This window comes from Neopelma chrysocephalum, unplaced genomic scaffold (assembly GCF_003984885.1).
Source record: "Neopelma chrysocephalum unplaced genomic scaffold, ASM398488v2 Primary Assembly neopelma1_23, whole genome shotgun sequence".
Classification (NCBI taxonomy): Eukaryota; Metazoa; Chordata; class Aves; order Passeriformes; family Pipridae; genus Neopelma; species Neopelma chrysocephalum.
This window is the reverse complement of record NW_020897691.1, coordinates 33,181,809-33,203,920: the sequence shown is the minus strand read 5'-3', so window position 1 is coordinate 33,203,920 and position 22,112 is coordinate 33,181,809. Positions and strand designations below refer to the sequence as shown.

Sequence of the window (22,112 nt, the reverse complement as noted above, 5' to 3'; positions counted from 1 at the left end):
ACTAACAATTTTACACAATTCTTTAATCCTCAGTTCCTGATGTAAATACAGCATCCACTTGTTTGCAACTTTATCCCCTGACATTTGCAAAATAACAGGTAAAACTAAATTAATTGTTTAATTAAGAAACATAAAATCATATTTCTTATGAAACAGATCCATTTCAATACGGTTTGTACACTGTGAACCAGTACCAGATACATAAAGCTTGTACCACTACTCACCAAAAAGCCCATTAAATGCCAAGTCCATGAGCAGGTTCCAGCTGTTCTGTACTACTCCACCAGTCAGAATTGAGGTAAATTATCCCTGTAAGCCAGGGGTTACAAATGTAGGCAGTGCACAGACATAGCGGCCAGCTCTATGGAACAGCAGGAGGGTGAGGGATGAGGGCAGAACTGCTGCAAAGTCTGCTCTGTTCCTATCAGATGACAAACAGTGTGCACACCAGAAAGGTTGCAATCAGGCTGACCAGCTCCCCCTACATCCCTTCTAAAATTCATTTACTATTTAGCTGCAAAATGTAAGCAGTATTTTCTTCCCCAAATTTGTAGCAGATATAAAATTTAGCACCCACTGGAAGAACAACTGAATCTCCTGTGATTTCTTTTATAGGTCTCTGATACTATATACTTTCAAAATTCATTCTGAATACCTATTACACCAAGTAACAAATGGGTACTATATACCTGTTGATACAAACATAAGAAATTCTGAGGTCTAAGATGAAAGGTCACCAGAGTAATTTTAAATTTGGCTTTTCTGTCAACTAAATAGGCTCATTCTAATTACTGAGGAATACACTAACATTGAAGATCTGTGACCATGATAGAGGACCTTACCATTATTATTTCCCCACTGTATAAAGGCACAGGTGGGAGGGAAAGAGAGTTGAAGCATCTTGTCTGTGGTCATCCGTCAGACCAATGATCAAGAGATCAGAGAGCCAGCCATTGTTTTCCACTGGATCTGTGAGAAAATCCCACTAACTCAAGAGCTGAAAGATCACTGGGGAGAGCTAAGGGAAGTGATGGATACGTGGAGCTGGGTGTAGAAGACAGAGAGAGACTAGAATTGCCTTTTTAAAGCTTGCAGTTCTATTGGATTAAGCACAGAATGACAGACTGTGTTTCAGCTCTGACTGTTCTAGTTTAGCGGTACAGTCTAGCAGAGATAATACTAGGCAGGATTTCAGTGGCCTTGGGGTGAAAATAGATTGTTCTAAACCTCCTGTAAAAGAGCCTAACACTGTCTCCCAGAGACCACACCATTGAAGTGCAGCATACGTTTAAGTGGACAGTCAGAGTTCAAACATATGCAGTCATGCTGGTATTTCACAAAGGACTCCATTTGGAATGAAAAAGAACATGAGGATAGGGCCATGGGAATTTTTCACCATCTGTGATAATAACTCAGAAAAAGCTTGGCATGCAATCTGCAAAAGAAAATTCTCTTTTGGGGATGTGATTCCAGCATTTACTTCCAGGATTCAAGTATTATATTTTTTTAACGCCTTATGATCATTCATGGGGGTAGATGATTTCTGTGCATGGCACAACTCTGAATGAGCTGCTAATTGATGTAAAATATTTGGCACAATGTATTTTGGCCCAATACTCTCAAATGACCACTCTTAGGCTGATTTCCAATATGATACTCTACTATAGGTTGTCTGGTTCTTTCACATCACGTTTTCTGAAATGAGAGATTAGAGGCTGATGTGACACAAAAAATTTTACATCAATTGACTTTTTGAGTATTTTTCTTTACACCTGTTTACATGCACAAAAGTTTAATAATTGTTAGAGCAACAAATCTGTGCAGGTATACACGAACTAAGATTACCAAAATTTATTACATTGTTAAAAATCCCAGAAATTGCCATTAGGAACAGGGATATTACCAGACTAAGCTAAACTGACATCCTGCCTAGGTAGCAGTTCTCTTTCTGCAGTCAGGGTAGGGCTGTGCAGGTTGGAAAGTTCAGCGCAAGCAGCTGCCACCACCCCAAGTAGTGTCCAAACTGTCCAATAAAACCTGCCTCTGGTACCTCCTGCTCCTTGATGCCACTGTCCCATCATAGGGTCTGCCTGACACTGTGCTAACTCTGCTGCCTTCAGGCATGCAGGGTCAGGACTATTTTCAGGTCTATTATTTCCCCCTATACTGAGGGAATCTGAGCAAGTCACTCCTAATAATTTCCTCTGGATTTCAAAATCTGCTGGCAGTTTCCTTCTCCCTACTTCTCCTTGTCCCTGAAAATGAATGGAACAAAATGAGTAAGAAACAACATAGTGAAATATAACCAAAGTTTAAACATTTGTAGAAGAACCTGCTTAATGAGGAAGTTAGTCCCTAACCCTCTCAATCAATGATTGAGTTGAGCTCAGGATATGGTACTTTTCTGCTTAGACGGTTTAAAATTCTAATGTCAAATTTAATCCTATTCAGTTCATGTCCTCAATCATTTCTTTGGCAGCAAGATCCATTCACTAATCATTTATTCCTGAGTTGGTTTGGGCTTGCAGCACACTAGTTATTAATCAGATTGGGTTCTGTGTTCACTAGTGGTGAAATGCAACTGAAAAAACATCCCCTGTCTCAACCAGCCTAATTCCAGTACAAATGTGAATGTGGATTGAAATGAAACCCCCACACTCCTGAGCAATTCTGGCCTCAGTGGGAACATCAGAGAATTCAGGACAAAATCCTGCTCATGACTCATTCTCTGTTTTGGCTTTGTCTGAAGTTCAGAATTGCAACTCCTATCCTGAGACCATAGGGCAAGCAAGATACAACTAGAGAAAAGTATTGGGGAACATCCTCTTTTCCTTTCTTTACGATCATTAAACAAATCTCGTCTTTCAAATTTTTGCATTTGACTACTGTACATTATATTGGTGTTAGAAACAGGAGCATTCTGTGTGAAGTCATGGGCACTTTAAGGTTTAGGCAACATTGGACATTTGAGTTTTGTTGGCCTGGGTGTCTGTTTCTCATCACTGATGTCTGCCACTTGTTCCTCTCAAGCCAGGCTGGCACAGCACCCTTTCACAGTGCTGTGCTACTTCCCCGTTTTGTGGCCATGCATGTCAGAGTCAGCCTCAGGCACCAACAATCTCTGCTTGGCACAGAGCACCCTGGACCAGGAGAAATAGCGCTGACCCTTGCTGCCCACAGGTGCACGCCTGGTATTTCCCTCCTCTTCCACTTGTGAGCAGCTGGCCCTCCATTGAGATGTTGCAGCCTTGTGCATGAAAAAAGGCAGATAGGAGAGATTTGCCTTTGAAAAGCCAAGCAAGCATCTGCCTATTTATATTTAAAATCCTGTCACAGATGCATGATGCTAAGCAGGTCTACATGAGTGTTACAGGTAAGGACATAAATAGGTAACCAGATGCAAAGGCACAAATGAATGTTGCATATCCTATGTCTGCTGTGATATCTATGTCCTTTGTTATCAAGTAAAATGTATGAAGCAAAATAAGGATAACAAACATCCCAGCAATGGAAACATCTGTAAGGGGAACATATTGGGGTAATTTTAACATGCTTTTATGCAGAAAGATAGTTTTTAAAAGATACACAATTACCTGAAATCCATATGGGTTTGGAACAATTAAAAGTCTGATGCTGATGGACAGATCTCTGTAGAGTAGTGACAGAATTGCAATGGCATCTCTTCAGAGTCCAGGAACTAATAACGATAGCTTTATTTCTTTTATGCTTCTCAGGTGTAAGAGATTAGGAGAACAATTTTCTTGCCACAAAGAGTACTAAGAATTACTGAGCACAATATTACATCTTTATACTGCTAAAAAATATTTTAAATAGCCCTACGGAGATACAATTTAAGAGAGATGGATTTTCTACTAAAAGGTGCACATACTTGCCATTACATAAGCATTTCTCCCTGTATATCCATAGCAGTGACACACGCAACCACACATGTCACTGTATGCACAATTTCTTCATGTTAAAGGCTGATATTTCACCATATGGTAACACTACAAAGCAGAATGCACATGTTAGGTGTTAAGATGTTAAAGCTATGAGGTGGCATTGCTCACTACATTTGGATTGCTAAATTAAGCAGTCCATAGCATGCTCTGTAGCCTCCTCTCTGGCCTTAAAGCAGTGTGCACCCAGAAGGCTAAATACTCTTTAAGTCAGAGTGACCACAAATGTTTTGCTTACAGCCTCCTGAATACTGCTGGAACATTGGGTTAGGGAATTCTAGGTGGCATGAAGCAAAGTGCACATCAGGGAGCATGCTATCTATTAGTGAACAACCCCAGGATAGTGTTTTAGCCTCTGCCTTACTGTCTTACTGGTGTGGGTGCAGCCCTCCGTATTTCTGATGCTGAGGCTGTTCTGCTCGATACAGCCTGGTGCTCCTGCCGGTGCTGCCTGCTCTCAGGATAGCTCTGGCTTCATGCCTTGCAAGGCTTCCTTGCAAGGCTGAGATGCGTCAAATCTGTTTGTCCCATCCAGAAGATTGCTTTTCTCTCCCCCAAAAAACTAGTCTTGGTGAGGGAATGCTGGGGGTGTGCAGGTCCTGAGAGAAGGAAAAACAGTGTACTGAAATAGGAAAGCTAATATACTGGAGATAAGTATTCCCACAATCATATTGTGCTAAAGAACTCCTAGTAAGCTAAACATCTTGGACCTTTACTGAGATCAGATTATCTAGGGACTGGGACAGGTGGGAGGAAGAAAAAGAAATGAACTTTTCATCCACAACTCCACTTATTTCTTGCCTGAAGAAGTTATACAATGATTACCTGGTACTACAACACTCTTATCACTTCTTGGCCATTGATTTAGTAAAAGACACATGTTGTGTTGCCTGACACTAACTTTTATGCATATGGTTACTTGGTGTAGGGGCACCAGGTATTTACATTCATCATCTAAGCATAAATATACATAAACCAGATCCTTTGAAAAAACAAGGCTATGATTTTGCAGTATTACTGCTCCACAAAATATAATTTTTCCTGTCTTTAGCAGGTGTAGGAACAAACTTGTTGAGGATCATCAAATATATTTCTATGAGAAATAAATTTGTGAAAGTCAAGGATAATTTTAGTTGAATTATTGAGTCATACTCTAGGAAGGAAAGATTAAAGTGATATGTTAGCTTGTGTTTCTCCCATGCAGGTTTTCTCCTAACAATTACTTTTTGGCAAAGTGTCCAGTCTGCTTTTGAAAAGCTCTAAACAGGAGATTTGCCCAGGTGTTCCTGAGGAAGATGCAGTTGTGTGACAATTACCTGTTGTTATTAATTTCTTGCCACAGTCTCAATTCAGACATGGATATTTTTAAAAGTAAGGTGCATGTAAAACACCTGTTTTATCTTGTATACCCTAGTTTTTATACAACTACTGTTGTATCTGCAATTGTTACTGTTCATGCAGCCACTGACCGTTCCAGGCAAAGATTTTTTTTGTCATCAATATTGTGATTAGCTATTTACAGGGTTCTGTGAATGTAGACTTGTAGAAAATATAGAATCACAGAATCATAGAGGTATAGAATCATTTAGGTTGGAAAAGACTTAAAATCATGGAGTCCCAATGTTAACTCAGCACTGTCAAGTGCACCACTAAACCATGTCTCTAAGTGCCATGTCTACACATCTTTTAAATACCTCTGAGGATGTTGACTCAGCTAGTTCTCTGGGAAGCCTGTTCCAATGCTTGAAAACCCTCTCCATGAAGGAATTTCCCTAATGTCCAATCTAACTGGCAAAACTTAAGGTCATTTTCTGTTTTCCTAACATGATATGGTCCTTGTCTGCAGAATGATAGAAATGAGGCACCATTCCCTTCATATTGACAGTAAACCTCTCAACCCGATCTCATTATCCTGAAGTTACCAAACTATCAGATATACATAGAAGGGTGCTGCCAGCACTGTAACAGCAGGAATTCCTATTTCTCTCGACAGCCTTTTCCAAGAGCAGAGTGTGTGCACAGGAGGCAGCAGAAGAAGCTCTACCAGCAGCACCGTGTGCTCTGTAGTTTCCTACTTTGCCTTTTCCTTGGTGCACAAGGAAAACAACTCCTCCAAACAGGCTTACTATGCTATTTTTACACAATAGTGCCTGCAACTTCTGTTTTCCCCCAAGCTCCTGAAATTGCAACTGGTGCCAGAATTTGGAAATTTGCTCTAAACAAATTAGGTATCCAGTTTCTACCGTCCCTCTTTCTTTAAGGTACTGTCACTCTCAGTGAGAGCAAATGATCCCCCATCCCTCTATTGCTAGGATCTCAGTGAGTCCCAGGCTGTCATTGCCTTGCAGCCCACCTTAAAGGCAGCTGGAACAGATACATTCACATCAGCAGGTGCAGAATTTAGCCCACAGCTTTGAATTTTCAGAAGACAGCCATTTTCTAGGAAAGATATTTTGATAAAATAGTGTGTGGTGGGAGGGTGAGATTAGGATTTGTAATGTATCAGATTCCCAGATTTTCCTCTGTGAAAAGTAGAGAGGTTACAATGGACTTCATATATGTGCATATACACAAAAACATATATGAAGAAAGATCTGTATATATTTTAAAAATATTTGCTTAAAAAATTATATTTGTTTCTATTGAATTCTGGAGACATCATTCCTATTTCATGTTAAGATCTGTTACAAAAGTATCATTTAATGTGGATACATAATAATATTTTTTTAGCAGATAGCAGTACTTAGAAACACAAGAAAATATTCCTAAATTTAATTTTAAGTGACTTCAATATGTGATACTTTCCTCTTAATCTCTCATGTCATTTAAAATGCTACATCTTTAAAAAATATATGTCTTACTAGAAAATAACGTAGCAGAATTAGCTTCTGCTAACACAATGACAAGGTATTTATTTTCTACTACCAGTCTTCAGGTTCATACTTACTGCTCACCTTTTATCTTCTGCCTCCCTCCCCGTAACTATTTTCCCCTGTACTTTCTGACACAACATGTGCTTACACTAATTGAACATCTAAATCACAGTAAAAAATTTATATGTTGTAGGTTCTACCTTCAAAAATGCCAAATGTCACTAGTTGAAATGATAAAAGATGTGGAGACAAGGGAGAAAAAAAGTATCTTAATAACAGAGCAAGGAAACCATTTGGATAGAACAGATTATTTGGATAAAATACAGTTAAGGAAATAAGGTCTTTTTCTTAAAAATTTAGCAGAAAAAATATTCTAAAAGGTATAGCTCCATTGAATCACACCTGCTGCCCTTACAAGCATAAAATTTCTGTTTCTCTAAGCAAGAGCTGATTTTTCTTATCTATCTCACTTTCATCTTTTTATGGTGCATTTGATAATATTCAGTGATTAATTTTTTTTATAAAACCTCATTTCCTAGATCCATGAGTATAAAGAGGAGAAACAGAATGGAAAAAAACCCACTCAATGTGTCAGCAGCCAATTAACCAGCTTTAATGGCTGTGGAAAATCCCTTGCAAACATTATTGATGTGTTGCCCAAAAGGTAAGCTCAAAGCTGATAGAAAGCCAATTTTTTTCAATATTTTTTAGCAATGTCATGATTTTTGTGGCCTAACTAGGTATTCTGACTGACCATGCTGAGTCCAAGCAAATCCAGTGCGAGAAGGCAGCTACTGAGCAGGGCAGGACTGTGAAAGGCTCGTGGTGGTGCTCTTGTGGGCATAAGAGAAGTCTTTAAAGCCTCTTCCTTGGTCCTGGTGCCCAAGGGTATGTCTCCAGTGCACATCTGAGAGACCACAGGACAGGCGAGATAGAGCAGTCCATTGGAAGGCACTCCACAAAAGACAAACCTGCAGAGCACTGGGATCACGACAACGCTAAGCAACAGCACTTTGGGCAGCATCAGTCAGCTTGATGCCCCTGGCTTAGTTGCTTAATCTTTTGAGGATGTGTGAGGGAAATATAAGTTCCCTTTTAGTTCTCTGTTGACAGATCTGCAGTTAAATTTAAAATAAATTTAAAATAAATAAATTGGTACCAGCACCTGACATCATCAGCTTGTTAATGCAAGTTCTATCCTCTGGCACCAGTATTATCTTTGACTATTATATATTCTGGCTGAAAAAAAAAGTACAAAGTGGTATAAAATAAGATAAAAAGGGGAATAACACAATAGGATGTACATTAGCAGGGAAGGATGGTCATTGAATTTAAGATACTTCATTAGGACTCAGGACATCCAAGTCTAGTTTCCCCTTTGCTTAATGTCTGTTTACTGAAGGGGAAGTGATTAAGTATATCTGTGCCTCAGCACCATATCTTAAAATATTTCCTTTCTCCATTTCATCTAATTACATTCAAACTATTCAAATTAGGGGCTTTTTCTAGCTATGTACAGTGATTAACATGAAAAGATGTTTTATACTGAGTGCATTGGCTACATATGCACTAGTAAATTAAATACTGATACCTATATCTTTAATAATATTAACCTCTAATAGTGGTCACATATGCCTTTAAATGATGCTTAACATAAAACAGTATTGTCACAGTCTACGTAAGTCATATATAAGATGAAATATTGTCATAAGGCTGTATAGTATACTCATACCTTTTTGTGCATTGCGTATAACTACATATTATATATCTGTATAAAATTGTGTATTAAATTAAGAATATTGAACAATGCACCTTACATATACCTCTTTTTTCCTGGCTCAAGGTGCAGAAGTAGCTGTCTAGCCCTTACACTTTTAAGTTTTGTAAGAAGTGACAGTTTATCTCATTCCGGAATGTAAGCCAGGATAGTTAACTGCATGTCATTAATTCTACATATGTTACTCTCATTTGTATTCTTTGTTTAGAATTGTATTTTATTTTTTAATATTTATTAATCTAGTGAAAAAATTCCTTTCAATAAGATAGTGCTGGACATAAAAGGAATAAGTTTCTCCTTTTTGTTAAATAAGGCTTTGATTTACACACAATTGCAAGAATTCTCTCTCTGATATAAATAAACCCACAGTGGTTTCTAGGAAGATATTGCTGGATTTCCACATCAAACTTTGTGCAGTCATTTGGGGAAAGAATTGAAGTAATTTTCTGCCCCCTAGAAGCGGCTTCTGATACTTCTACCTACTTCTGGAAAAGACTGTGTAGTGGTACAGATTTGATTAGGTCATCTCTTTTCTTTTGAGTCAGGGACAACAAAAATAATTAATGACTAATCACTTCAGGTTACTGTTTTTTACACTGAGGCTATTACAGAACCAATTAAAAAAGTCATACAAAAAACTATATAGATTTGATTAGGTTATAATGCTAATGTAGGGAATTGTATATAGATAATTATTCTGCAGTACAGATAATTTCAACAAAGACTAATCAGAAGACATATAAAACAAACGACAATTTTGTCTGAATTCCTTTTAAATGTCATTTAAAAAGCTGCAGATATATTGTGACTTTTTAAACAAATATGCCGGGCTCTTTTTCCTGGCCTTGCACAACCTTGTCATGCAGTTTTTATAGAAGCTCAGTTCGCACTACATTCCCACATTAATCACAGCTGGGGTGTAATTCAAAGCAGCTTTGGATCTTCTCTAAATTCCACCACCCAGTTTTCTAAGGACTAACCTGGAACTGCAGACACCACAGCACAGACCATAGCTCATCTGATGGAGGGAATCATACCTCTGCATCAGGAGCTGCTGAATGAGACTTGGAGGCCAGCAATAATGACACACTAGCAGCAGCCCAGATGCAAAATGGAAAATGGCAGACTGTAAATTGAGGTAGTGCTGTGCCACCCTTTGTGTTTGATTTCTAGGAATGGAAAGAAGGCTGGAACAAACTTGTTTATATTGTTCTTATCAAATACGGCTTCTGTGCTAACATCACATTTTGAAATGCAGAAGAAAAGTGCTTGTCATGTATATGTGATTCCTCTTGACCTCCTGAGTCATATCTCCTTCTCCCCTCCCTTGTCACCTCTCCTGAGTCCTCTCCTCTGCAGCTGTGCTCAGAATAGGTTCTGCATCTCCCTGCCAGCAACTCGTATCTTATCTCCAAACATATGACTCAGTACGATATCTCTTCTCTTTTTCATTATTTATATCATGTGCTCTACACAAAGTTGTGTTACTCACTTCAGAAAAACCCCGTTGCAATTCAATTCACATCAAAGCAGCCAGTTTGTCAGCTTCTCCATCACCTAAAAGCTCTATATTCACTGTCTGACCTCCCTGAGCATATCTGCTACTTTCCTGCCTTCTGCCACATAAAAAACCCCAACACTGCTGCCATGCTCCTTGCAAGGAATTGACTGATTGGATATATAAATTGTCTGTCGTCTTCCCTTTTTTCAGTGTCTACTGACTATTTAGTTGTCTTCTCTTAGTGTGCTTGTTCCTCAGGGCAGAAACACTGCTCAGAAATCATTTAGCTTTAGAAGTGCTTAAGTAATGATCACTAACTTCATTGTGTGGCTGCACAAGGCAACATCTATAGTTTCTACTTGATTCCAAAATGCATTTTTAGATAAGTCCTTGAAATGTTTCAAATAACAACATTTTCACAGCAAATGATGTCCTGTATATGAAATAAAACCTTTGAAATAAAACCTTTTAAGAACTGCTTCTTGGGATCCATTAATCAACGGACATGTCCTATATAAGAACAATTTTAAGCATTCTTAGCATCAGCCAAGCCCCTGTGAGCACAACAATGTTGCCACATCCTGCTTCTTGAAGTGTCCAACTGGAAATCCTTTTCTGGATGAGCACAAGCTGTAGTCTGAATGGCTTCTGAGGGAGATACGAGTTGCAGGAAGAAATACAGTAGCAACCTAATAAACGCATAGAAAATTGCAGTCTTCTATCTTCCTAAGGTCATCTAAAAAGATAAATTCTAAATGTAATTAAGCCTTGATTTGACCCATTTCGTGGACTTCATCTTTCAGTAATTTTTTCAGTCTTAATTAGTATTTAGCATTTATGCAAGTCTGTGTGATTTAAGATGCTGAATGATATATGAGTTCAACAGAGTCCTCAGCTGAAGGACAAGTATTTTAGTGAATGCGAGACCTGACCCAAAGGCTATTTGCAGCAGTTTGTCATTTAGTACAGGGAAGGTTAGGTAGGTTACAGTGATATATGATCTTTCGTGTTCCGAACCTCACAGCAAAGTTGAGCTGCTCCTATGACTTTCATTAACTATATGCAGCTCTTTTCATATACACACACTGAAGACATGACAACCTTTCTCCCCATGACTGAAAGAAAAGTGAAAACTTCTGATAGGTTTGGTCAGTCCATCAAAACTCCATGCTCAGTCCACGAAAGCCTGAATGCAAATTTTTGCTGAGTTTATTTTGCACTCATTCGTATACCAACGGGGAGAGAGGGGAAGTCTTGGCGATTGCTCCATGTGGAGCCCTGCCAGCATGCTGCATTAAACAGTCACCCTGGTGTAGAAGCAGCCCAGGGAATGTCAGTGCAAAACAGCACCTGCAAGTGTTCTGCAAATGGCATGGGGCTATGGAGGGGGTGGAGAAAGGATGTAAATGGGAAAGATATGATGAAAAATAGCTAGAAGCCATGGGCAGGCAAGACATATAGGCAAGGTTTTGTGCTTAAGGGGACAATTTAGTGGAACAATTCTTCTCTTCCTTTCATTTATACATAAGAATTGGAGCTGTTAAAATTTCACAGAATGAGAAATGGGCATTTTTTCTAAACGAACAGTATTTAGAAAAATATTGCTTTTTTTTTTTGCATTGTTTGTCATTTTTCTCTTCAACATTTTCCACCAGAAGACTAACAAAAAAAAACCAAACAAACAACAAAAAAGAAAGAAAATCTGGAAGATACTTATTTTCCTCTAGCCAGCTGGACAGATACCAGCAAAACCAAATAAACAATCATATCAAGAGGCAATTCATCATATAGTTTATAATCACATTTTCATCAGTAATGGTCCTGTTTTTACTGAAAATCTTTTCAGTTGAAAAATTTCCAGCAAACTCTAAACATAACATCGAAGGCCTGATTCTCCCTCTAGGCTGTGAAACATTATGTGAAACTCAAGTTGCTTTGCATACAACCAAGCTAAATGGACAGCTGGGAGTCTGTTGTGTGCTACTACGTCAGCTTAGGGGTTAATATATTAAATTTCTCAATAGCGGTAGCTCTTTTAAAAAGTATTCTGATGTATGGTTACAAGACAAACAAATGTTCAGGTACGGATAGGAGAGTAAAAGGAAGCAAATGTATAGTAATCTTTCTTTCTTGAAAGGCAATGTTATAACCCCCCAGTAACAGCTAAAGAGGGAGACCAGTTTTCAGTAAAAAGCAAACCCAGTCCCAAAGGCAGAAAAATTCTAAGAGCTATAAATTATGAAAATCAACAACTTGTTTACAGAAAGTGATATGTGCAAACAAAACTTGTGTACTTGCTTTCCATTCAGTCCACAGAGAGAGTGGACTGTGCCTATCTGTCCCTAGCCTAACTAATGTCCATTTCCATAGCAGGGTTGGAAGGAATTATGGATGAAAAACATAAGGATTCTCCCATCCATACTATAATGCCCTCACCAAGGCAAGACTGAGGGTAGCATGCTGGGAAAAAATGGTGAGAGATCCCTTTCTCTCCTACATTAACAGACAGGCAACTGGTGCAGTCTGGTATCACCATCAGAATGGATCTGTCTGGTGAAGTCCTGGATGGCATTCACAGGGCAGCAATGTTTGTTTCATTCAAGCAAGACGTCAGTGGGAGCATGATTCAGGCACAATGTAGAGGGATACATACCGGTTTATAACCTCTTCCTGTTGCATGACATCAATTTGAGTAGGAAACAGTGCTTAGAGTCCCTTTAGTCCTGGCTAACCATTTTCTATAATGATTTTACTAAAGTGACTAAAATAAGCTGGTCTTGCTTCTTAGTCCTGTAAGGCTGATTGTCACTAGTTGTGTATGACCTTGATGCATGCAATCCCTCCTTTGCTATGAGACTGATTCGGTGCCAAGTACAGGATGAGTCAAGAGCATTATGCAGTTGCCTTAACTTCTATAGCTTTGGAAAGCAGATATTTCACATTGCCTTCCACCCCCTCACAACAGACATCTGCATTTCTTCTATATATAGGCCAGAAAGAAAGCCTTTGAGGGAAGGAAGCACACTGGCATACTGAGCAGCTGCAGGAACTTGTGCTGGGAAGCTCCCCTTTGCATCATTGACTACTCCCCATGTCTGCAGAGAATCCTTGACTGGCTGAACTTTTCTGATGTCAGAGGGGATCGTAGCAGCACTGACTACACCTCTAGTTTTTCATGAGGTTGACACTTGTAGCCAGCAGTAGCCTGAGGGGTATTGCCTTTAATTGTCTTGCATCAAGGTAAAGTTTTGGTGTGGTTTGTTTTTTTTTTTTTAATTTTTAGAATTTGTTTAACCTTAAGGTCAAAGTACAGAAAGAAGCATGATTTCTAGCTTCCTTTCCTGGCTCTGCTGATTCCATTATTGTTACTTGGGTATATAATCCCCTGCCTATAAAGAGAGGATAACATTCTTTTCTTTCATATAAGGCAAGCCTAGCTCCTATAAAGACTCTAGCATGAGACTTTTCATGAAAAAAACTCCCTGTACACTGGACCAGAATCTTAGCCAAAAAAAACACTGGACAGAGCAACCTGTAGCTGTGGTTGTCTGTATTGTTTCATGCAATGTGCCATTCATCATAGTCGGGGACTGCCTGCAATATTCAGTGCAACAGTGAAGTGTGAGGGTCCTCCCACAGAGTGCTCTGGTGCTGCAAGACGAAGGGGAACCTTCTCCACCTCCACTGCATTCTTCTAGGGAGTCCAAGATATTTTGTTAAGGGAAAAGCAGTTGCGTTCATGGAAATCTGGAATATAACTGTGATATGTCTTATTAGATTTCTTGAAGAAAGGTGTTGTGTGGAGATTTATAGGACCATTTCACTGGTCTACCTATGGAAGATTTAAAAAATAACACTTGATTGACAGGGCACTCCTGTAAGAATAGTACCAGTAATCCAAACCAGTGAAAACCACTTTTGAAGTCTCAGTAAATCTGTCTCTGCTTTACTGCACCAGTCCTCCACATTGCTTTTAACGTTCAAGAATTCTCTGAATTTCCTCTACCAACTTGTGACATTTTTACTATTTGCATGATATATTTGTTATTTTTAACCTAAATTTCCAAGACAGCTTTGCTGAGAAAATTCTAGCACACAGAACAGCTTTCTGAAATTAGAATGGCCTTCAGGAAATAACAAATCTACAAGGCATTAAATAATGTATGAAACTTTCTGTTTCAAATTGCCTTTTACAGCAGAGTGATAAGACAGACTACTTGGGGATTTAAGCTACTAAATATTTTTCAAAATTCCAGTAAATCTAAATTATTTGATTTTGGTTTTTTTTGGTTTTTTTTTCCTTCACCGAAAGAAAGTGATTTGGTGTTTGCCAGAATAAAAAATACCTTATGTTTTCTATAGCTATAAGAAAAAAAGAGTTTGAATTAATCAGAGAAATTAACCCAGTGAATTATATTGCAGAGAGAGCATGTGCTATCTAAGGCCTTCTCACATGCACATGCTAAATGGCACACCGGCATCCAACACACATGTTGAGCCGCTCTCACTCAACACCTGAGAGTGAAATCGGGTGTCTCTGTCCTGTCCTGTGGCACACAACCCCTCAGAGCATCACAGTCATCCCAGGTGCCACCCAGGCAGTCTGTTGCAGGTGGCTATCCAGTGTGCTGCAGAACAGGCATAAGTTGTAGTGCTCTAGCATAGACCAGAGATGTCTTCTGAGGAAACACCCTGCCCACCTTCAGGCAAGGGACCTGGTCTATTCTCGACAAGCACATCTCTTCTCCAACCTGGTGATATGGGTTATCACAGTAAGTGGCCTGAGAAGGTGTTGGGGATAAGAGGCTGAATTGGTTTTGTCCTTTCTTCAGTTTTGGGGCATGGGAGCTGGAAGAGTGTGCATCAGGATCCAGAGACCTGAAGGCAGCCCTCGGCAGCTGGGGCAAATGCTGGCGAGGGTAAAGCTACCTCAAGTACCATACCTGGCCTGTTGCCAAATGTTGTGTTTACAAAGGAGTTTTCAGCTTTCCCAGACAGCTGTTTTCCAGGGTGCCAACCCTGAAACAAACATTTTGTCTCCAGGGAGTTGAATCCCTTGCCTGTAGGGATTTCTCCCTTCACTCCTATCTCTGCCTGGCCAGCTTATTTGTTAATGCTCACTTGTGGAAGGGGCTGAGAGTCATTAGCTCCCTTTGAACTCACTATGAATAAAAATAATTTAGCATCACAAGCCTGAGATGATTTTGAGTGAAATCCTGCCATATTTCAGGCAATAAAATGAATGGGTTGTTATTGGGTCTTTTGTCCAACAGATGCATAATTTTACCACCTGAACAGGACCCTTCTCATTTCTCGCCTCTTTGAGATCATACCCTGCTCAGCTAGAAAGGAAGGACTAAAGGTGAGGTAGAAATTGCTGACATTAGTAAAAATTTCCAGATATTTCTCAACAGCACAACATGCTTTCTGTGGCTTCAAACTTTCCTGGATTTTGAATAAGCAGGCTTGAGATTTGCATTGTGGTGTGTCTCAGCCTCATTTTTGGGCACGGAAATTTCATAGTCAAAATAATTCAACTGTTTAAGAAAACAAGAAGAGGACCAGTATTGACTGAGCCCCAAAGCAGAATGAAATTGGAAAAAGCATTGGGAAGCTATGATGCAAAGAAAGGGGCAGAAGCATAGAAGCCAACAAGGAGAGCGAATATGAAAGAAATAACTATGTAGAGATGCAGAGCATAGGATCTGAATTTTGTGCTAGAATGCTCATAAAATGAGAACAAATCATGTTGCCATTTTCAGAGTGCAGTATATGTCTAGGAGTTATTTCATGTAGTCTTTTATCAAACTCATGCAAGGTGACTTGCAGACACAAAGAGGTAGGCAATAAGGGAACATTGTCTCATCTCTTCATGATTACATTTGAGAGCATTAAAACATTGTTTCTTTTGCTAGTAAAACATGTCTCTGTTCTCAATCTATTCAATTTATCAAGTCTGTTGAAGTGGGAATGCTCACCTGCTTTTTGAAAGTAAAAATCATTATAGGTGTGCAAACTATTCATTTGGTGTCAGCATGGCTGCAGACATCTTGGGGACTACTCCAATATGAAAACCATCTACAAGGTTTGAAAAATTGGTAACAATCACATGGAAGACTGAAAAATTCTGTTCAAAAATTCTCGAAGAGAAATCTTTTTTCCTGACTGAAAAACCTTATGTTAATTTTTTAACTATTTGCCATTGTCGCAAATATTAAGCTCAAAGCTTTCATCTGAAAGCTCTTATGAAATTTTACTCCACAATTTTATTTTGCCAACTGTCAATAGCAGTTTTTTAGATTAATATTTTCTCTTAAAATCTCCTTTCCCTCCCCCCTCCCCATTTATGAGTATATTTCATGTGTGTTCTACAAATTAAGAGGTGTTTGTACTTTTATGGGTAGAGAAAGCTCAGTCCCTTCCCTTATAACAGAGGGAATTCCCACTGTTTATTGTATTTTACTTACAATGGAGTATTTTCATGACTTGAGCATGATGCTAATAACACCAAGGTCGTGGGTTTGATCCCCATATGGGCCAGTAACTTAAGAGCTGAACTCGATGATTCCCTGTGGGTCCTTTCCAACTCAGAATATTCTGTGATTCTGACTTCATCCTTTAGCACAAAAATCCTTTCTTTTAGAATGAAGCAAACTCCTTTTTGTAATCCCTCATGGCACTGAGCAAAGTCATTTCACTCAAGGTAGGATTTTTAAGAAAGAAAATAATCCAAATATTTGCTTTCAAGGAAAAGCTTTCTATAAGAATGACAGTTATCTGAAAACACCTGTAAAACACCTGTGAAAGCAGAATAATTAAGTAATTATTGTTAATGTGCTCTATTGTTGTGGGGAGCACACCTACCCATCTATCATAAGAACCTTTCTTCACCTTTCATTGTTTCTATGTTAGCCAATCATCCTAAAATCATGAATTTGCTTTTCTTGACAACACTTTCAGGATTTCTATTGATACAACGCTACACTGAAGAGATTAGAAGAAACACAGGGTGATAGAAATTGCCAAGGTAGATTGAATCAGAAGTCTATATAATTCATTGCCTGCAAGAAGTATTAGATAACCTAAAATCTTGAGGTAACTTTTCTTCCGTGGAAAGTTGATGTCTGAGATCTAGCTTATGAAATAAAATGGATCATGAGAATGGTGACCTCTCTTCTTGAAATGACAACCAACATGTGAACAACAAATATTCTTTGGGGGGATGTTATAATGTACACATTTTTAAGTATGAAAGCCTCTTGAAAGACAGTGTTATTTTTTAAACACAAACTCATATATATCATGCTACGTACTATCAAGAAAATGATAGCTCTTTCCTCTGATGTGTGTTGGTTGCGTTTCATACTTTACATGAAAGCAAATTCAAAATATGTTGCAATCTTCCAGAAAACACAGCATTCAGTTGATAGCAATTCAATATTTCTAACAGGAAAAAAATATGTGGAAGACATTAATAAAGGCTGTTCCTAAATGTAGGGTCAATTATGGTTTTACCATTTTGAAATATTTTCTTTTCATTTTTTTACAGCTGTTGCTGCTTGCACTTACAAGGTGCATTCTATATACCCAGATAATTTTCTCTTTGTAGCTATAAATGAGTCTTCTACCTTCTGTCAAGTTTGGTTAAGTGTTTCAAAAATTAATAGGAAGACATAAGAGACTGCCAGAGAAATACGGACAGCATATTTAAGTAAATCACCTTTTCTTCAGAAAAGAAGGGATAAAAAAGTAGATGCTTTCAATCATCTCAACAAGTAATTCATATAGCTTGGTGTGTTTGTTTTCAGTTCTTGCCCAAGAGACATACATACATGATGGTTTTTTTACTGAAGAAATGTACCACTCCCAAATTTTACATGCATATATAAACTAAAAATGCTTCCCAAGTTTTTGACTTTGGTCCATCTCTGGGAAAGAGTTGTTTCTCATCTGCTGGCAAGGCATATTTGTCACATTTCAGGCAAGAGCATCTGACCATGTTTTAGTTATCTATTTATTTGCTTGCCAGAAAGAACAGATGATGTTAATCACAGCAGTGACGGAAGAGAGCATCCAAAAGGTCCACACAGCTTTTGATTAAAGCATGTTAGATAGTATTGTAACTTCAAGGGTTTTATTGTCATAGATCCCTTCAGGGATGCACCTAATATATCTGTGCATTTTCACCAAGTAATGTATATGGTATCCTAGCTCTTTTGCTGTTGCTTGTTGTATATCTTTTTCTATTTAAATGCCTCGATTCACACCTAAATCTTTATCCAAAGCTTTAAATATTTTGGAAAGCCCCAGAACTCAGTTTGCTGACTACTTACTCCCCAACTACTCAACTCAAGAGATTCAGGATTCAGCTCCAGAGTTCATACTGGGACACAGAGAAATGCTGCAAAGGGCTCTCAGATGTATTAAAATCTTTATGGTCAGTGCAGAGAACAGAGTCCATCTTCACTGGAGAGTGGGACTGTAGCCACTTGGAAGGATTGGTGTAAGGGTGTTTGGAGAGACTGGAGGGCATCACCCCCAAATACTCACAATTGCCACTGAAAGAAGCAAGCACTGGTTTAGTCCCAAACTAATAATATGAAGGATGTCACCTACCTGGAGTGAGGGATTAGGTGAGGATGTATCAGAGAAAGGAGACTTTGAGGAGCTGGGACTCAGATAGAGACCCATTACAGACAGGTGGGAAGCTAGAACTCTATAAAACTGCAGTTCGATGACTACATCAAAATTCTGGTTCTTTCTAATGAGCAGGCTTAACAAATGATTAATCTCTCTAAAGAGTCTCTATTGTGATCTATTATTACACATAGACAAAACTGACTTGAATTGTGAGGTTGAAGAGTGAAACAGTTGCTATCACAAAAATTTCATGTTAGTCCAAAAAACCCCCCTGATTAAGGAGAGTTGCAGAAAGAATCTTTGAGCAAGCTGGTCTAGTGGAAGATGTCCCTGCCCATGGCAGAGGGATTGGAACTTGATGGCCTTTAAGGTCCCTTCCAACCAAAATCATTCTATGATTCTAAGAATTTCATGGCACCAAATGACAGGAAAAATGAGATGGCAGACAAAATGTAGTGTTGAAAAAGGCAAATTAATCTATGTTGGTGGGAACAACTGTAAGTATACATGTGCACTAAAGAACAGTCATGAAAATCAGCTCTTGCTCATCACAAGAAATGGATGCAAATAGATGTGTGCCAAATATCAGTCATCTTAGTGCTGAGGGCCATTGAAATAACAAAGAAATGGTAGAATAGAAAGGGATAATAAGAGAGGAAACATCGTGTCGCTCTGTGTGTTCCTGGTGTGTCTACATCTCGAATTCTGCAAATAGTTCTGGTCGTATCACTTTAAATGGGACCAAGTAGAATTACAAGTTCTTCTTCAAAAAGAATTGTAAAGCTGGGCAATGACCTTCCTGTGAAAGGTAATTACATAAACTGGAACTCTTAAGGTTAAAAAAAACATCTGTAGAAGGAAAATATGATTTAAGTCTATAAAATTACAAACTGGGAGATACTGAAAAAGAGACTGATTATCCTTTATTTTTCAGGATGTAAGAACTAGGAAGAACCAAATGAGATTATCATTAGGAGTTTTAAAATAAACAAAAGGAAGTACTTTTTCAAACAAGGCATAACTCAGATGCGGAACTCTTTGCAAATGTCAAAAGTATAAGTGGATTCAAAGGCAGATTGAAGACTTTCAATGAAATATCCATCAAAAGCTATTAAATACAGTGAAGTGATTACAACATACAGCTCACAAAGTCTCTGAAATGCAAATTGCTCGGAGTAGCAAGGGTACAAGTTAAAGTATCATTCTGTATTTGCCCTGTTTCTATGACTTCTTCCATAAGCACATTTTATTTATACTTGCCAGAAATGGGGGTACTGGAGTAAATGCACTTTTGAGCTGATCCTGCACAGCTGTTCTGTGTATAACATATAACTCAGCTTTCACTTAAGCCAGTAGGCTAATTTCACTGATTTTAATGGGAGCTGAATTAGGCCATCTGAGAGAATGAGGCTTCCAGTAGTATGTTTTGCTAAGGATGTGAAAGCTAAACTTGTTAGATTGATAAATGTAAATTCAAAGGAAATAACAGTTGCTCAAACCACAGAGCATGTGGAATGTAGTTGTAAAGTGAAACCACGCTAGGGACTTATTTTAAAACTGTATGCAAAATCTGTAAGTTTGTGATTGATCTATTCTTGAATTTAAGTGACTGGTCAGCTGACTCCTTTTGCTCTCTTGAGTGGTAGCTGATCTGGTTGTATGATTGTTCATATGAGCTTGTAAAATTCATGGTCAATTCAAGGCCAGTCTACAGTTTTATGAAATTAAGATGATAATAGATACGGTCAAACTAAAAACATGTCACTGCCTTTTCCCAAATTATTTGCTTTCCTGAGACACTCATTAGTTAGTACACAATTAGATCAATATTATTTGATTTTCTTTACTTTTGGAGAAAGAAGAACTCTTTTAGAAAACAAGTCATGTATTTGTGGAAAGCACATGTTCTTAAAAAAGAAGGAAGATAAAACCAGACCAGAATAATTAATTTTAGTGTGTAAATCACAGAGTTATTGCTTCAGTCCTACTACCATGACTAGGTTTGTTACCTAAGGCAAGCTAAATACCAGTGAGCTATTAGGGTAGATAAATATACAATTATCTGAAAAAATATTTATTATTTGAAAGAAGAATATTTTTAATTTCAAGGAAATGCTGCTTTGCATGTTATTTTCATGTGAAAGCATGTTCTCAAGACATCTCTCATCCAAGCAATCTAACATTGCTCTTGTCTGTGAGGCTCACTGTATGCTATGTAGGGAGAAGACAGAATTCCTTCCACTCCCATACCCTAAAAACGTGAAGAGTAATTCAGGTACCTAGCATAGGCATTTAATACCAATGGAAATGCTCTATGGTAATTCGAGATACATGCATGATGCTAGAGTTGCAATACACTGGGGCACCTCAAAATGTATTACGGACGTATATATTTAGATATTTGATTATTTCCCTAGGTGTCAAACGTAAGCAAGCTATAAGGTCCCTCTCAATGGGGATTAATAAGTATGTTCCAAAGGCACTTCATCTCTGCCTTTTTGCAGCATTTTCAGATAGGTCATATCTTCCACTTGTGGAAGGTTGCCTTTATCTGTAGAGAGAAGATTTTAATGGGTAACTGACTAATTCAAGCTTGACTCCTAGTTCTTCTTCAGCCAGTGTCAATAGAGGTGAGTCCTGCAGGGTGACCATTACACTATTACAACACAAATATTAATAATGCAAAGGGGTTTTGTTCTTGAGCTCACAACAAGCTCTAAGGACTTAATGTTAAATGTTTCTCTTTCTTGATGGTGGAATGGAGTAAGGGGACTGAAGTGACTAAACCTAGTCTAGTTGACAGGCTATCAGCAGAGCTAGTGATGCAGTCCTTGATTGTGAATGGCTAACTATGGTATATAAAAGCTACTTTATCATAGTAGCGAATTGTTATTAACCTGGCTCAAAACAAAGATGGAAATAATTAGATTTGTTTCATGTTTCATTTGTGAATTGAATATTAAATATAACTAATATAGGTGAATGAATTAATATTAAGCTTCACAAGGATGTTTATTATAGACAAATGCAGGAAGTTGAATGGGAAATAAGAGCAGTAGGTCGGTTTTACCATTACTGTCTGGACTTACTGGGAAGGTGTTAATATGTATCACCTCAACCAAATACCACAACGAATAGAGGAAATTCATTACTGTCAGAGGGAATTTTATTAACTTTACCTCAGTCTTCCACCATTCAGTAGAATATCTTTCTAGAGATGTATATCAGGGTTTCTGCACACTGGGAACACCTTGATGTTCTAGGTACAAAGGAAACAGGGTTTTGGGTTGTTTGATTTTTTTTTTATTACATCTTGTTAAAAGAAGGCTGGGAGGATAAGAACTTATAAGTAAGTGAGAAGA

The 22,112-nt window shown here is 38.3% G+C and overlaps 1 protein-coding gene across 4 annotated transcripts in view; it reads right to left on the bottom strand.

Moving 5' to 3' along the window:
* Nucleotides 1-22,112, bottom strand: part of HS3ST5 (heparan sulfate-glucosamine 3-sulfotransferase 5) — a 202,311-nt gene that overhangs the window by 33,776 nt on the left and 146,423 nt on the right. The window contains exon 1 of one of the 4 annotated variants that reach the window (XM_027692835.1): nucleotides 225-345. The exons of the other annotated variants lie outside the window; for them this stretch is intronic. The gene's annotated coding sequence lies outside the window, so the exon portion shown is untranslated. Of the gene's footprint in view, nucleotides 1-224; nucleotides 346-22,112 lie in introns of those variants that run through there. 4 annotated transcript variants of the gene reach the window in all.